The sequence below is a fragment of the Hyla sarda genome, chromosome 2 (assembly GCF_029499605.1).
Source record: "Hyla sarda isolate aHylSar1 chromosome 2, aHylSar1.hap1, whole genome shotgun sequence".
In the NCBI taxonomy this organism is placed as follows: domain Eukaryota; kingdom Metazoa; phylum Chordata; class Amphibia; order Anura; family Hylidae; genus Hyla; species Hyla sarda.
The window spans coordinates 512,622,722-512,637,746 of record NC_079190.1 but is presented as its reverse complement, the minus strand read 5'-3'; the positions used below and the strand labels follow the sequence as shown (position 1 = coordinate 512,637,746).

The following is a 15,025-nucleotide window of genomic DNA, read 5'->3' as shown; positions in this document are numbered from 1 at the left end:
ATGGTCTGTGCAGAGTAGGATTGGGTTGTGCCAGTAGTATTCACACAGGAACTTCCTTTCCCTTACTTTTCTGGCTAATCACAGCATAGCAGAACACCTACTCTGTGCTACTATATCATAACATATTACTGGTTAGTTAACTGGACTGAACAGGCTGCACTGTGCCAAGGGATGATTTCCACAGTATAGTACCATCGATATTATGTGTAGGGAGAAGCAGCACAGCAAGGAAAGAGTTACACTAGACACTGAACTGCTCCTCCTGCTGAGATAAGAAGGAAGCCCTGATCTACCTTTCATGGACAGTAAGAATCCTCTAGAGGATGTAGAAAGCCTCAGCATGTTAGAATGAAGTGGCAGAAGCACCAGGCTGCACGCACTTCATCTCCACTCTGCACACTTCACGTAGGTAAAGCTATCAGTATACAAAGTCCCAACACAAGGGACAGTTAAATAATCTATAGATTCTATACAGTGCTATTAATGGCAGCATGAGTGCTGAGGTGGGGGGCAGGGGCGGTAATACTTTTACAATGGTGTCCAGCTACATCAATACCGGTTCAAAGGGAAGCCTTGATTTACCTTTCATGAACATTAAGTCTCCTCTGTAGGATGGAGAAGGCACTGTGTCCCTTCATCTCTACTCTGCGCACTTCGGTATATGGAATTACAACAGAAGGTTGCTCTATTTTCTCTCTCTCTTGTTCCTGCACATAGCACCTGCTAAGCCCCACCCCCTACTTCTGTTACTAGAGACAGATTACCCCTAACAACAGAGAAGTAAGAAATCTAGTGGCCAACTAGTGGTCAAGTTCTGTTTAGGGGTAGGGAGTCATTGGCTGAACAAACTGTGGCCCCCAGCTGTTGCAAAACTACAACTCCCTGCATGCCCAGACAGCCGTTGGCTGTCCGGGCATGCTGGGAGTTGTAGTTTTGCAACAGCTGGAGGCACCCTAGTTGGGACACATTGCTCTATGGATTCTATAAAGCATCAGTGATGGCATGGGGGGGCATGGAACACCAGGATCGGCCGAGCTACACCAGTAACGGTTATACGCTGCTCTCTGGTGGCAGTTATAGCGCGAAATTCAGGCTATCAAGAGATACAGAAAAATAGCAACAGCTGGAGGCACCCAGGTTGGGAAACACTGTTCTACAGATTTAAAACAGCTCTAGTGATGGCAGCATGAGTGGTGAGGTAGGAGAGGGCATGGAATACATGAGGATGGGGTCAAGCTTCACCAGTACCGAATATACCGACATAATGTGAGCGATAATATTAGTAAGATACAGAATAACAGCAACAGCTGGAGGCACCCTGGTTGGGAAACACTGCTCTATAGATTCTATACAGCACTAGGGATGGCAGTATGAATGGTAAGGTAGGGATGGGGGGCATGGAACACCAGGATCGGTCAAACTACACCAGTAACTGTTATACACTGCTCTCTGGTGGCAGTTATGGCGCGACGTTCAGGCTATCTAGAGATGAAGAAAAATAGCAACAGCTGCAGGCACCCAGGTTGGGAAACACTGTTCTACAGCTCTAGTGATGGCAGCATGAGTGGTGAGGTAGGAGAGGGCATGGAATACATGAGGATGGGGTCAAGCTTCATCAGTACCGAATATACCGGCATAAAGTGAGCGATAATGTTAGTAAGATACAGAATAACAGCAACAGCTGGAGGCACCCTGCTTGGGAAACACTGCTCTGTTGATTCTATACAGCGCTAGTGATGGCAGTATGAATGGTAAGGTAGGGGGGGGGGGGGGGGCATGGAACACCAGGATCGGTCGAGCAACACCAGTAACGGTTATACATGCTCTCTGGTGGCAGTTATGGCACGAAGTTCAGGCTATCAAGAGATGCAAAAAAATAACAACAGCTGGAGGCACCCAGGTTGGGAAACACTGTTCTACAGATTTAAAACAGCTCTAGTGATGGCAGCATGAGTAATGAGGTAGGAGAGGGCATGGAATACATGAGGATGGGGTCAAGCTTCACCAGTACCGAATATACCGGCATAATGTGAGCGATAATATTAGTAAAATACAGAATAACAGCAACAGCTGGAGGCACCCTGGTTGGGAAACACTGCTCTATTGAGTCTATACAGCGCTAGTGATGGCAGTATGAATGGTAAGGCAGGAGGGGCATGGAATACTTCACAAAGGGGTTGAGCTACACCAGTACCGGTTATCCCTGCGCACTTTGGCGACATTTATGGTACGAGGTTCCGGCCATCAGGATATAATGTGAGTGATAATAGCAGCGAAATGCGGAATAATAGCAACAGCTGGTGCTGTAAAACTGCTTTTAAAGAAACATATTCAATCACGAAGGGGGTGGGGGGAGGAGGAAATAAAAATTTTTGCGCCTGTGACTAGTGACATGAGCGTCGGAGTCCCTAATTATTCTGATCAAGAGCAGGAAACACAACACAAACTTTAATTGTGTTTAACCGATATTTAATCAGGACTCGGTGAACTGTGGATTAAAGCTGAAATTCATAAACCATAATTATCCGATCGTCACAATCTTATGGTCCGCGCTCTCCCTCCGCCGGGGTATCTGGCACGCTGCCCCGAATTTTTGGCAGTGCTAGAAAAAGAGCCGATGCGGTTCGAGGTAAAAGCGTCTCCATAACTGTAGATCTGCGCCGCCACCTTAAGGCCCCAGGCAGCGTGGGAGTCGGTTGTCCGGAATCGGTCACTATCTTTTACCTGGCGGTGGCGGTGGTGGCGGCGGCGGCGCGTTCTCTTCCCCGCATCTGATAGTCTTATCTTACATCCCCCCTGATATCTACTGAGAGGCTTTTTGGTGCAAAACCAAGCTTTTTTTATTTCAGAACCTGATCTCCGCCGGTAAAAGGATCCGAGCGCAGTCAGCCGGCGGCGACGGAGGGGGGGAGGGGGGAGGAGAGGTTCTCTGAGGACAAATAATTCACAGACAGTGGATCCAAAATAAACGTAAACAATCAGAGGCCTCGGACACTCGATACGATGTGGCCGCGGCGGATGCACATTCCATTAGGTTTTTTATTACATTAAAATCCCCTGTAAATACAAGTTGTCCTCATCGGTAAAAAGCTTTTATTTGGTTATTATCTGTTCCTGGGAAAGCTGGGTGGCAATGCGTAGAGGCTGCCATTATAAAGAAGCTGACTCACTCAGCTTAACCAGCCTCCTGCTAGTTATGTAAGTCCCTGATTCTCATATGGACTCGTAACAGAAGCATGGGAAAGCTGAGTGAGTCAGCTCCTTTATAATGGTTGCCCTATGAGTTGTCACTCAGCTTTCCTAGGCTTATGTTTGTGTTACAATACACCCGATTAGCATATGGATTCCTAATAGGAGCCTCCAAAAGATGAGGCCACCCAATGTCTTGTCACTCAGCTTTCCTGGGCATCACAATGAGACTTAGTTTTACAATGGCATATCCCTAATTCTCACATAGATTCTAAAGTCTGATTGTGAAGCCTGGGAAAGCTGAGTGACTACACTTAGGGGAGTCTATTAAAAAATGAGCTGACTCACTTTACTTTTCCAGTTAGTTTTGCAATGATTCCCATATGGATTCCTAACAGGAGCCTGGGAAAGCTGAGTGAGCCAGCTAATTTATAACTGCCACCCTATGTGTTGTCACCCAGCTTTCCCAGGATTCACAATGAGATTCAGTATTGCAATAGTATGCCCCTAACTTCAATATAGATTCCCATTGTGAAGCATGGGAAAGCTGGGTGACAACACATAGGGTGGCTTTTATGACGTAACTGACTCACTGAGCTCTCCCAGACTCCTGTTAAGAATTCATAGGACAATCAGGTACATTGCAAAACTAATAGAAGGCTGGTAAAGCTGAGTGAGTCAGCTCCTTTTTAATGGCTGCTGTATGTGCTGTCACCCAGCTTTCCCGGGCTTTACAATAAGACTTGGTTTTGCCATAATATGTTCCAGATTCCGATAAAGATTCCTATTGTGGCACCTGGGATCAGCCATTTTAAAGAAGCTCACTCACTCAGCTTTACCAGGCTCCTGTTAGCAATCCATATGGGAATATGTGACTTTACCATTGCAAAAAATAAGTGTCATTGTAAAGCCGAGTAAAGCTGGGTGAAAACTCGGGAAAGCTGGGTACTTGCTATCTGTCCTAGGCTCTTTAAATTGGTACCTAGCCTGATGAGTATTGAGTGATGTATACGTTCTATAATTTTCTTATTTTTCCAGATTATCGTTATATCCCATGATGCAATGCGTGGAGCAGAGCTGCCACCTGACTGTGGTGCACCTGTGTCGTAATGATGATGAAAGTTCCATAAACTTCACAATTTACATTTAAAAACTATATAATCCAAAAAATCCCTCAAAAAGAAAAAAATGTGACCCCCAATACAAATTTCAGTCATATCACTTCATATCCCGATATGTTTCTTCTCCTCATTAAATAGCAGGATTCATCAGGGGACAAAAAAACACAGAACCATCAGTTTATACTGCCTTTTATAATTCCTTTCATATCACTTTATATCCCGACGTGTTTCTTCTCTTCATTAAATAGCAGGATTCATCAGGGGACAAAAAAAACAACAGGACCATCATTTTATACTGCCTGTCATAATTCCTTTCATATCACTTTATATCCCGACGTGTTTCTTCTCCTCATTTAATAGCAGGATTCATCAGGGGACAAAAAACAACAGGACTATAATTTCATACTGCCCCCCTGCAGTGCAATATTGTAAATCCAGAACAAATTCCTGTCATATCACTCCATATCCCAACATGTTTCCCCCCCCCCTACCCCAGTTTAATAACAGGAGACATCAGGGGACAATAAGTCAACAGGGTCATCATTTCATACAGCCCCTCCCCACAAAAAAATTCCTGTCATATCACTCCATATCCCAGCATGTTTCTTCCACCATTTAATTGCAGGGTTCATCAGGGGACAACAAAACAAAAGGACCAGTATCTTATACTGCCTTCCCCCCACCAGTGCAATACTGTAGCCCCAGAACGAATTCCTGTCATATCCCGACATGCCCCCCCCCCATATTATAGGGCTTCATCAGGGAGCATCGAGACAAGAGAAGTGGTACTGTGCAGTATACAGACATAATGAATATAAAATGATCTTGAGGATGACACCTAGTATAAGAAGAGAAGTGGTACTGTGCAATATACAAACATAAAACGTTTTCCAGAGAATTACACTTAGTGTTTCAAACGAGAGAAGTGATACTGTGCAGTATACAGACATGTAGAATATGAATGAATCCTGAGGATTACATCTAGTATACATAACAAGAGAAGTGATACTGTGCAGTATACAGACATGTAGAATATGAATGAATCCTGAGGATTACATCTAGTGTACATAACAAGAGAAGTGATACTGTGCAGTATACAGACATGTAGAATATGAATGAATCCTGAGAATTACATCTAGTGTACATAACAAGAGAAGTGATACTGTGCAGTATATAGAAATACAGGAACTGAACCTGCAGATTACAAGTGAGAAGTGATGCTGTCTGGGCATACTGAGAGTTGTAGTTTTGCAACAGCTGGAGGCACCCTGGTTGGGTAAACAATCATCTACCCCAGCCTGTGGCTCTTCAACTGTTGCAAAACAACAACAACTCCCATCATGCCTTGAACACCTGCAGAGGTCAGTGCATGTTGGGGGTTGTAGTTGTGGGATGACCTTTCCCATGTGGTTTGGCCGCAGCGGCGCGGTTACCTCTTTAGTGCGACAGATCTGGTCGTCTGGGTCTACGGCCGGTTCTCATTCCTCCTCTCCTGAAGGGTCTCATACACATGGGCGATATCCCAGAATCCTCCCTGTTTTATCCAGCAGTCACCTATGGGAAGAAGACAAAAGAGATCAGAAAACATTACACAGTACAGACAGCTGGTGAAGACATAAGTATTCATACCCATTAGTAAAACATGTGACATAAGTATTCATACCCTCATACCCCCACCATGATCACTGTAGGGATGGTAATGGGCAGGTAATGGGCAGTGACTGGTTTCCCCCCAGACATGATGCTGCCCCCACCATGATCACTGTAGGGATGGTATTGGGCAGGTGATGGGCAGTGCCTGGTTTCCTCTATACATGATGCTGCCCCCACCATGATCACTGTAGGGATGGTATCGGGCAGGTGATGGGCAGTGCCTGGTTTCCTCTATACATGATGCTGCCCCCACCATGATCACTGTAGGGATGGTATTGGGCAGGTGATGGGCAGTACCTGGTTCCCCCCAGACATGATGCTGCCCCCACCATGATCACTCTAGGGATGGTATTGGGCAGGTGATGGGCAGTGCCTGGTTTCCCCCAGACATGATGCTGCCCCCACCATGATCACTGTAGGGATGGTATTGGGCAGGTGATGGGCAGTGCCTGGTTTCCTCCAGACATGATGCTGCCCCCACCATGATCACTGTAGGGATGGTATTGGGCAGGTGAGGGGAAGTGCCTGGTTTCCCCCAGACATGATGCTGCCCCCACCATGATCACTGTAGGGAAGGTATTGGGCAGGTGATGGGCAGTGCCTGGTTTCCCCCAGACATGATGCTGCCCCCACCATGATCACTGTAGGGATGGTATTGGGCAGGTGATGGGCAGTGCCTGGTTTCCCCCAGACATGATGCTGCCCCCACCATGATCACTGTAGGGATGGTATTGGGCAGGTGATGGGCAGTGCCTGTTTCCCCCAGACATGATGCTGCCCCCACCATGATCACTGTAGGGATGGTATTGGTCAGGTGATGGGCAGTGCCTGGTTTCCTCCAGACATGATGCTGCCCCCACCATGATCACTGTAAGGATGGTATTGGGCAGGTGATGGGCAGTGCCTGGTTTCCCCCAGACATGATGCTGCCCCCACCATGATCACTGTAGGGATGGTATTGGGCAGGTGATGGGCAGTGCCTGGTTTCCCCCAGACATGATGCTGCCCCCACCATGATCACTGTAGGGATGGTATTGGGCAGGTGATGGGCAGTGCCTGGTTTCCCCCAGACATGATGCTGCCCCCACCATGACCACTGTAGGGATGGTATTGGGCAGGTGATGGGCAGTGCCTGGTTTCCCCCAGACATGATGCTGCCCCCACCATGATCACTGTAGGGATGGTATTGGGCAGGTGATGGGCATTGCCTGGTTTCCTCCAGACATGATGCTGCCCCCACCATGATCACTGTAGGGATGGTATTGGGCAGGTAATGGGCAGTGCCTGTTTCCCCCAGACATGATGCTGCCCCCACCATGATCACTGTAGGGATGGTATTGGGCAGGTGATGGGCAGTACCTGGTATCCCCCAGACATGATGCTGCCCCCACCATGATCACTGTAGGGATGGTATTGGGCAGGTGATGGGCAGTGCCTGGTTTCCTCCAGACATGATGCTGCCCCCACCATTATCACTGTAGGGATGGTATTGGGCAGGTGATGGGCAGTACCTGGTTTCCCCCAGACATGATGCTGCCCCCACCATGATCACTGTAGGGATGGTATTGGGCAGGTGATGGGCAGTACCTGGTTTCCCCCAGACATGATGCTGCCCCCACCATGATCACTATAGGGATGGTATTGGGCAGATGATGGGCAGTGCCTGGTTTCCTCCAGACATGATGCTGCCCCCACCATGATCACTGTAGGGATGGTACTGGGATCTTTGGAGCTCAGCCAGAGTGCCCATTGGGTTCTCGGTCTCCTCTCTTACTAAGCCCATCTCCCCCAATTACTTAGTCTAATGGGGCGTCAGCTCTAAGAAGAGTCCTGGTTGTTCATTCTTCTTCCATGTAAGAATTATGGAGACCACTGAGCTCTTGGGAACGTTCAGTGCAGCAGAGATGTTTCTATCCCCTTCTCCAGCTCTGACCTTCACATAATCCTGTCTCTGAGCTCTAGATACAGTTCTTTCCCCCTCGTGTCTTAATGTTTGCTCTGATATACATTGTCAGCTGTGAGACCTTATATAGACAGGGCTGTGTATGAGCTCTCCAGGCTGTACTTTCCAACTCATGGCTTGGTGTTTGCTCTGATATACATTGTCAGCTGTGAGATCTTATATAGATAGGGCTGTGTCTGAGCTCTACAGGCAGTTCTTTCTCTCCTTATGGCTTGGTGTTTGCTCTGATATACATTGTCAGCTGTGAGATCTTATATAGACAGGGCTGTGTCTGATCTCTACAGGCAGTTCTTTCCCCTTTATGTCTTGGTGTTTGCTCTGATATATAGACAGGACTGTGTCTGAGCTCTACAGGCAGTTCTTTCCACCTCATGTCTTAATGTTTGCTCTGATATACATTGTCAGCTGTGACATCTTATATAGACAGGGCTGTGACTGAGCTCTACAGGCAGTTCTTTCCCCCTCATGTCTTGGTGTTTGCTCTGATATACATTGTCAGCTGTGAGATCTTATATAGACAGGGCTGTGACTGAGCTCTACAGGCAGTTCTTTCAACCTCATGGCTTGGTGTTTGCTCTGATATACATTGTCAGCTGTGAAACCTTATATAGACAGGGCTGTGACTGAGCTCTACAGGCAGTTATTTCCCCCTCATGTCTTGGTGTTTGCTCTGATATACATTGTCAGCTGTGAGATCTTATATGGACAGGGCTGTCTCTGAGCTCTACAGGCAGTTCTTTCCCCCTCATGGCTTATATAGACAGGGCTGTGTCTGAGCTCTACTGGCAGTACTTTCCACCTCATGGCTTATATAGACAGGGCTGTGTCTGAGCTCTACAGGCAGTACTTTCTATTTCATGGCTTATATAGATAGGGCTGTTTCCGAGCTCTACAGGCAGTTCTTTCCTCCTCATGACTTGGTGTTTGCTCTGATATACATTGTCAGCTGTGAGACCTTATATAGATGGGGCTGTGTCTGAGCTCTACAGGCAGTTCTTCCCCCTCATGTCTTGGTGTTTGCTCTGATATACATTGTCAGCTGTGAGATCTTATATAGACAGGGCTGTGTCTGAGCTCTACAGGCAGTTCTTTCCCCCTCATGGCTTGGTGTTTGCTCTGATATACATTGTCAGCTGTGAGACCTTATATAGACAGGGCTGTGTCTGATCTCTACAGGCAGTTCTTTCCTCCTCATGGCTTGGTGTTTGCTCTGATATACATTGTCAGCTGTGAGATCTTATCTAGACAGGGCTGTGTCTGAGCTCTCCAGGCTGTACTTTCCACCTCATGGCTTGGTGTTTGCTCTGATATACATTGTCAGCTGTGAGACCTTATATAGATAGGGCTGTGTCTGAGCTCTACAGGCATTTCTTTCCACCTCATGTCTTGATGTTTGCTCTGATATATTGTTAGCTGTGAGATCTTATATAGACAGGGCTGTGTCTGAGCTCTACAGGCAGTTCTTTCCCCCTCATGGTTTGGTGTTTTCTCTGATATACATTGTCAGCTGTGAGATCTTATATAGACAGGGCTGTGTCTGATCTCTACAGGCATTTCTTTCCACCTCATGTCTTGGTGTTTGCTCTGATATACATTGTCAGCTGTGAGATCTTATATAGACAGGGCTGTGTCTGAGCTCTACAGGCAGTTCTTTCCCCCTCATGGTTTGGTGTTTGCTCTCATATACATTGTCAGCTGTGAGATCTTATATAGACAGGGCTGTGTCTGATCTCTACAGGCAGTTATTTCCTCCTCATGTATTGGTGTTTGCTCTGATATACATTGTCAGCTGTGAGATCTTATAAAGACAGGGCTGTGTCTGAGCTCTACAGGCAGTTCTTTCCCCCTCATGGCTTATATAGACAGGGCTGTGTCTGAGTTCTACAGGCAGTTCTTTCCACCTCATGTCTTATATAGACAGGGCTGTGTTTTGTTAGCTGAATTTACCACAGGTGACTCCAATCAAGGGGGAAAAACATCTTTGAGATGATCAACAGAAATGGGAGGAGCCAGAGAATGTCACGTGACATAGTAAAGGGTATGAATACTTATGTCCATAACAAATTATAGTTTTTCTTTTCAATAAAGGAGATAAGATTTGTAACATTCTGTTTCCCCTTTGTCATTATTATGGGGAACTGAGGAGGATTATGGGAAATGAGAACTGTGTAAAAAGTAAAGGGGTGTGAAAACTTTCTGAATGTCTTGTATACACATCATAAAACATAACCAACACTCTGAACATCCACCACAAACATATACCGTACACACGTCTTTATATATGGTGGCAGAGATCACATGACACTGCGGCAGATCCCGCCACCAGATGACGCGGAGTGTACGGGTGACATCATTTAACCCTTCTAATTCTTACATCAGCTGGAACACTGAGTCTGTATTATCCTTGTGAAATATTAAGCATCTGTGAGCGGAGAATATGGCAGCCATGAAATATTCACAAGGCGTCAGTTCACACTGCGCGCCCGCGTCCTGCAGCCCAGTATGTAGTCATAAGTCACCAGTATACAGTATCCTATAAGTAGTCACCAGTATACAGTATCCTATAAGTAGTCACCAGTATACAGTATCCTATAAGTAGTCACCAGTATACAGTATCCTATAAGTAGTCACCAGTATACAGTATCCTATAAGTAGTCACCAGTATACAGTATCCTATAAGTAGTCACCAGTATACAGCATCCTATAAGTAGTCACCAGTATACAGTATCCTATAAGTAGTCACCAGTATACAGTATCCCATAAGTAGTCACCAGTATACAGTATCCCATAAGTAGTCACCAGTATACAGTATCCCATAAGTAGTCACCAGTATACAGTATCCTATAAGTAGTCACCAGTATACAGTATCCTATAAGTAGTCACCAGTATACAGTATCCTATAAGTAGTCACCAGTATACAGTATCCTATAAGTAGTCACCAGTATACAGTATCCTATAAGTAGTCACCAGTATACAGTATCCTATAAGTAGTCACCAGTATACAGTATCCTATAAGTAGTCACTAGTATACAGTATCCTATAAGTAGTCACCAGTATACAGTATCCTATAAGTAGTCACCAGTATACAGTATCCTATAAGTAGTCACCAGTATACAGTATCCTATAAGTAGTCACCAGTATACAGTATCCTATAAGTAGTCACCAGTATACAGTATCCTATAAGTAGTCACCAGTATACAGTATCCTATAAGTAGTCACCAGTATACAGTATCCTATAAGTAGTCACCAGTATACAGTATCCTATAAGTAGTCACCAGTATACAGTATCCTATAAGTAGTCACCAGTATACAGTATCCTATAAGTAGTCACCAGTATACAGTATCCTATAAGTAGTCACCAGTATACAGTATCCTATAAGTAGTCACCAGTATACAGTATCCTATAAGTAGTCACCAGTATACAGTATCCTATAAGTAGTCACCAGTATACAGTATCCTATAAGTCGTGGATAGAGATGGGATGGTAACCACCTTGTTGCACAGAATAAACGGACTGACAGATTACTGGGATCACTACTCTCCGTGTGAAGCAGAGGATTATACTTTCTCTTACTGATAACAAATATTTCTACATTACTTGCTACTTGAAATTATTTTTTTCTACTTTAATTAAGCAGACAAGGAAGGATGTAAATGCTTAATAGAGAATTGTATTGCTGCTCTTACTGAAAAGAATCCTTCCCCACTGGTTAGAATCCTTTCCTTCTACTTTATTCATAGAAAGAAAGCACCAAAATGCTTAGTAGATAATTGTTCTAACACTTTTACTGGAAACAATACTTCCACACTGCCAGAATTATTTTCTTCTGCGTCAATCATACTAAGAAAGATCCAAAAAGTTTAGAAGGAAATTGTACTGTTACTCTAATGGAAAATAATGTTCAATACTGTTTAGAATACTTTTCTTCTACTTTAATCATAGAGAAAAAAAAGATTCTAATATTTAGTAGAAAATTGTACTGTTGCTCTTACTGAAAAGAATCATTCCCCTCTGCTTAAAATTATTTTATTCTACTTTAATTATGCAATCAAGGGAAGAACCAAAATTTTTTCTATTTTGCTGTTGCTGTTACTGAAAAGAATTCTTCTCCACTGTTGAAAATAATTTTCTTCAACTTTCAAGATCAGAGATCCAAAACATGAAACAAAGAATTATACTATTTCCCTTACTGAGAAAAATCCCTCCATACGGATTCTCAATGCCCAATGTCATGAAAAAAAACTTTTATTTTTATCTTTAATAACTATATCCAAATATTCTTTATAACTACAATCATTCGGCATAAATTACTCTAACTGAAAATAATCCCTCCTTGCTGCTTAGAATTCTGTTCTTCTTCTTTAATCACATAGAAAGTGTGATTGGGAAGAAAGTTTGAAAATTTGTCCTATTTTAATTAAACAGAGATAAGTAGAGTATTGTACTATTCTCTTACTGAAAAGAATACTTTCCTACAGCTTAGGGTGAGAAACAAGAATGGCGTTACAAACATGAACACATGGCTAGCCATGGAAAAACATAAGTGCTGTATACAGTTACTTTTTTTTAGTATTAGAAAAGAAAAATATTTGTCTTAAAGGGGTACTCCCGTGGAAAACATTTTATTTTAAATCAACTGGTGCCAGTAAGTTAAACAGATTTGTAAATTACTTCTAATTAAAATTCTTAATCCTTCCAGTACTTATCAGCTGCTGTATGCTCCACAGGAAGATCTTTTAATTTTGAATTTTCTTTTTGTCTGACCACAGTGCTCTCTGCTGACACAGGAGAGTTTTGCCATGGGGATTTGATACTACTCAGGACAGTTCCTAAAATGGACAAAGGTGTCAGCAGAGAGCACTGTGGTCAGACAGAAAATAAACTTAAAAGAAAAGAACTTCCTCTGGAACATACAGCAGCTGAAAAGTACTGGAAGTATGAAGATTTTTAAATAGAAGTAATTGACAAATATTAATACTTTGTTATTAGTCGTGATGAACAATCTCCTTCCGTCGTGTGTATACAGCACCTATGTTTTTCCATGGTTAGCAATGTGAGTATTCTGTTTGTAATGCCAATCATGCTCCTCCCCTTATAAGCAGTGGGGAAGTGTTCTTTTCAGTAAGAGAATAGTACAGTTCTCTACTTATCTTTTCTGTATTATTAAAATGGAAAAATAAAAACCTTCAAACTTGTGTGATTAAGGTAGAAGAACAGAATTTTAAGCAGCGTGGAAGGATTCTTTACAGTTTGAGGAATAGCACAATTCTCTACAAAAGGTACAATGTCAGTTTTGGAAAGATAAAATATTAGTTGCAAAAATGTCCATACTTCCAAAGCCTTTGTCTTTGTGCAGAATTTTGATGTTGCACTAACTGAAAAGAATCTTTCCACGCGGCTTACAATTCTGTTCTTCTACTTTAATCTTACAGATAAAGTTTGAAGGTTTTTAGTTTCCATATTTTAATCATAAAGACTTGATAAGTAGAGAAAAGTACTATTCTCTTACTAAAAAGAACACTTCCCCACCGCTTAGGCTGCATTCACACGGCCGTCTAGACCCGTCCCGTTCTTCTCCCGTCCCCCCCAAAAAAGCGGACAATAACGCATGCAAGCGGATGTTATCCGTTTGTATCCATTTGGATTCGTTATTGTTCAGTTAATAAAATAATAATTTTGGTTGTGAGCATGCTCAGAAGTAAAAACGGATCGAAAAAATAGATGCAAACGGATGACATTAAAGGCTCATCCGTTTTCCATAGACTTCAATGTTAAATTTACTGTATCCGTTTTTTCTTCCCTTTTTTTTGACTAAAGAAAAAATACTGCATGTGCTGTTTTTTCTGCCGTCAAAAAAACGGAAATGAGTGCAGACGGGTACAAACGGATGACATGAATGGGATTTTTTAAAATCCGTTTTTAATCCGTTTTCAGCCTGCGAGCACGGAACCGAAACGGGGATAAAAAAAATGGGGATAGACGGCCGTGTGAACGCAGCCTTAGCAGAAAATAAACAAGGGAGGCATTACAAACACACATTTATATTTCACGTATTTCAATAATACAGAAATGCTAAGTAGAGTAATGTACTTCTCTTTTACTAAAAAGAATACTTTCCCACAGATAAGAAGGGGAGGAACAAGAGTGATGTTACTAACAGGATACACAGAGTGGTGTTACACACGGGATACACAGAGTGGTGTTACAAACAGGATACACAGAGTGGCGTTACAAACAGGATACACAGAGTGGCGTTACAAACAGGATACACAGAGTGGCGTTACAAACGGGATACACAGAGTGGCGTTACAAACAGGATACACAGAGTGGTGTTACACACGGGATACACAGAGTGGCGTTACAAATGGGATACACAGAGTGGCGTTACAAACAGGATACACAGAGTGGCGTTACAAATGGGATACACAGAGTGGCGTTACAAACGGGATACACAGAGTGGTGTTACAAACAGGATACACAGAGTGGTGTTACAAACGGGATACACAGAGTGGCGTTACACACGGGATACACAGAGTGGCGTTACACACGGGATACACAGAGTGGCGTTACAAACGGGATACACAGAGTGGTGTTACAAACAGGATACACAGAGTGGCGTTACAAACGGGATACACAGAGTGGCGTTACAAACAGGATACACAGAGTGGCGTTACAAACAGGATACACAAAGTGGCGTTACAAACGGGATACACAGAGTGGTGTTACAAACGGGATACACAGAGTGGCGTTACAAACGGGATACACAGAGTGGCGTTACAAACAGGATACACAGAGTGGTGTTACAAACGGGATACACAGAGTGGTGTTACACACGGGATACACAGAGTGGCGTTACAAACAGGATACACAGAGTGGCGTTACACACGGAATACACAGAGTGGTGTTACAAACGGGATACACAGAGTGGCGTTACAAACAGGATACACAGAGTGGTGTTACACACGGGATACACAGAGTGGCGTTACAAACGGGATACACAGAGTGGCGTTACAAATAGGATACACAGAGTGGTGTTACAAACGGGATACACAGAGTGGTGTTACACACGGGATACACAGAGTGGCGTTACAAACAGGA

General features: G+C 43.8%; 1 protein-coding gene across 9 annotated transcripts in view; it reads right to left on the bottom strand.

The window, feature by feature from the left end:
- ZBTB20 (zinc finger and BTB domain containing 20) overlaps positions 1-15,025 on the bottom strand; it is a 980,340-nt gene that overhangs the window by 137,312 nt on the left and 828,003 nt on the right. For all 9 annotated transcript variants that reach the window (XM_056559924.1, XM_056559920.1, XM_056559918.1 and 6 more), the window contains one exon: positions 5,744-5,864. The gene's annotated coding sequence lies outside the window, so the exon portion shown is untranslated. The remainder of the gene's footprint in view (positions 1-5,743; positions 5,865-15,025) is intronic.